Below are 2921 nucleotides of genomic sequence, written 5' to 3' on the forward strand. Positions count from 1 at the left end.
TTAGATTTTTTATTTTTTTTGCTTTGTGTATTTTGGAACTATATTATTCAGTGTATGCAAATTTAGAATTATTGTATCTTCTCATACAATAACTGATAATGGTAAATTAAACCTTTTATCATTATGAGGTAATTTTCATGGTAAGTAATGTCATTTATCTTAAAGTCTACTTTGTCTAAAATTAATAATTTACATCAGCTTTCTTTTTGTTGGTATTTGCATATTTTTTTCCATTATTTTACTTTCAACTTTCAATATTTCTGTAGCCTTTTGTTTTAGATGCATTCCCGGTCAAAACAGTATGTAATAAAGTTTTTTTCCCCCATAGTTCCATTGAAGACTTTTTTTTTTTTTAGACAGAGTCTAGCTCTTGTTGCCCAGGGTGGAGTACAATGGCACAATCTCGGCTCACTGCAACCTCTGCCTCCCTGGTTCAAGCGATTCTCCTGCCCCACCTTCCCTAGTAGCTGGGATTACAGGTGCCTGCCACCATGCCCGGCCATTTTTTGTATTTTTAGTAGAGATGAGGTTTCACCATGTTCGTCAGGCTGGTTTCGAATACCTGACCTCAGGTGATCCACCCACCTCAGCCCCCCAAAGTGCTGGGATCACTGGTGTGAGCAACTGCACCCGGCCATTTTATTTTATTTTTTGAAACGGAGTTTCGCTCGTTACCCAGGCTGGAGTGCAATGGCGCGAACTCGGCTCACCGCAGCCTCCGCCTTCTGGGTTCAGGCAATTCTCCTGCCTCAGCCTCCTGAGTAGCTGGGATTACAGGCACGTGCCACCATGCCCAGCTAATTTTTTGTATTTTTAGTAGAGACGGGGTTTCACCATGTTGACCAGGATGGTCTCGATCTCTTGACCTAGTGATCCACCCCGCCTCGGCCTCCCAAAGTGCTTGGATTACAGGCTTGGGCCATCGCGCCCGGCCCATTTTAAAGAATATAAGTAATTTACTAGATTGGTAACATCCTGGGATTTGTATGTTACTTTGCAGAAGATCTTGTATAACAACCCACTCTTTAGGTTATTAATAACCTAGTCGAATGTCTCAGCTTTAGTGTATGTGAAAAACCATACATTGTAAATTGTTGTAAACATTTACATGGAAATATAAACATCATATTGTATATGTAATTATTTTTGCCTTTAAAAATCTAGTCGGATAATCATTGTCTTCTAATATGAGTATTTTCCTTACCTATATTTAATTTGGTTTCTATGTATTCAACTTGTTCTGTTTCTTTTTCTCTCTTCCCTTGCTTTATTCTGAACTGATTATTTTTTACTTTTTTATTTTCCCCCTGTGTTTGAAGAAAATGTAATCTTTTAGCATCCCTTGAGTGGTTACCATAAAGATTACAACATAAATTCTAGATTTGCAAAATTCTAATATCAATTGGTTATTTTACTCCCTTTTCAGATAATACACACATTTTGGGAATGATACTTCCTAAACCTTAATATGCATATGAATCATAGAAGATTTTGTTAAAATAGAAGTTCTGATTCAGTGATACTTCTGAGATTCTGCCTTTTACTAAGCTCCATGAGCCACTCTATGATTAGAAGGCCTTTAGAACACTTTACTCTCTTGAGCTCCTCTCTACTTAACGCCAATAATGTTCTTTCTCTGTATTTTAAACCCTGTAACACATTACTGTAACTTTCATATGGATAACATTAATCTAGATTCGCCCACATTTATTCATTTAATATATATATTTTTAGATGGAATCTTACTCTGTTGACAGGCTGGAGTGCAGTGGCACCATCTCAGCTCACTGCAACCTCTGCCTCCCAGGTTCAAGCAATTCTCCTGCCTCAGCCTTCCAAGTAGCTGGGACCATAGATGTACACCACCACATCCAGCTAATTTTTGTATTTTTAGTAGAGATGGGGTTTCACCATGTTGGTCAGGCTGGTCTCAAACCCCTGACCTCAAGTGATCTGCCCGTCTTGGCTGGCCAAAGTGCTGGGATTATAGGTGTGAGCCACTGCACCCAGCCTCACCCACATACTTACTTACCATTTTTATTGTTCTTTGTCTCATCCTGCATCTTTGGTATTTTGGATTTTGTTTTTTTTTTCTGAGACAGGTTTCACTCTGTCACCCAGGCTGGAATGCAATGGCACAATGATGGCTCACTGCAGCCTTGACCTCCTGGGCCCAAGGCAATCCTCCTATCTCAGCCTCCCAAGTAGCTTGGACCACAGAGTTGTGCTACTATGCCTGGCTAATTTTTGTATTTTTTGTACAGATGGGGTTTTGCCATGTTGCCCAGACTGGTCTCAAACTCCTGGGATCAAATGATCCACCCACTGCGGCCTCCTAAAGTGCTGGGATTAAAGGAATGGGCCACAGTACCCAACCTTTGATATTTTGATATTTCATCTGGAACCATTTTTCTTTTTCCTTAAGAATACCCTTTGGTATTTCTTTGAGTGGAGTTCTGCTGGCGAAAATTCTGTTTTTGCCTGAAAATGTCTCTTTTCATTTTGAATTTTTTTAAATTTACAGACATAGAGCAGAGAATTCCCATATACCCTTTACTCACTTTTAAAAAAATGTTAACATTGTATTTACTGTAATATATTTGTCAAAACTAAAAAACCAACATAGTTACATGCTCCTGAACACACTTCAGATTTTATTTGTATTTCTCCAGTTTGTCCACTAATACTTTCTTTCTGTTGTAGGATCCAATCCAGGATACTCCATTACATTTAGTTATGATGTCTCATTAGTTTTCTTTGCTCTGTAATCATTTCTCAATCTTTTCTTGTTTCCCATGACTATGACAGTTTTGAGATATCCTAGTCAGGTATAAATAGCCAGGTATTTTCTAGAGCTTGTATTTTTTAGCAGCGTAAACTGGAAAGCCTGCTAGACAAATTCTGAAAGAGCTGTAACACTC

General features: G+C 38.5%; 1 pseudogene; it reads right to left on the reverse strand.

The window, feature by feature from the left end:
* Positions 1-2850: 2850 nt before the first annotated feature.
* On the reverse strand, positions 2851-2921 carry LOC118152577 (U7 small nuclear RNA; annotated as a pseudogene).

The sequence above is a fragment of the Callithrix jacchus genome, chromosome 3, assembly GCF_049354715.1.
Source record: "Callithrix jacchus isolate 240 chromosome 3, calJac240_pri, whole genome shotgun sequence".
NCBI classification, from domain to species: Eukaryota; Metazoa; Chordata; class Mammalia; order Primates; family Cebidae; genus Callithrix; species Callithrix jacchus.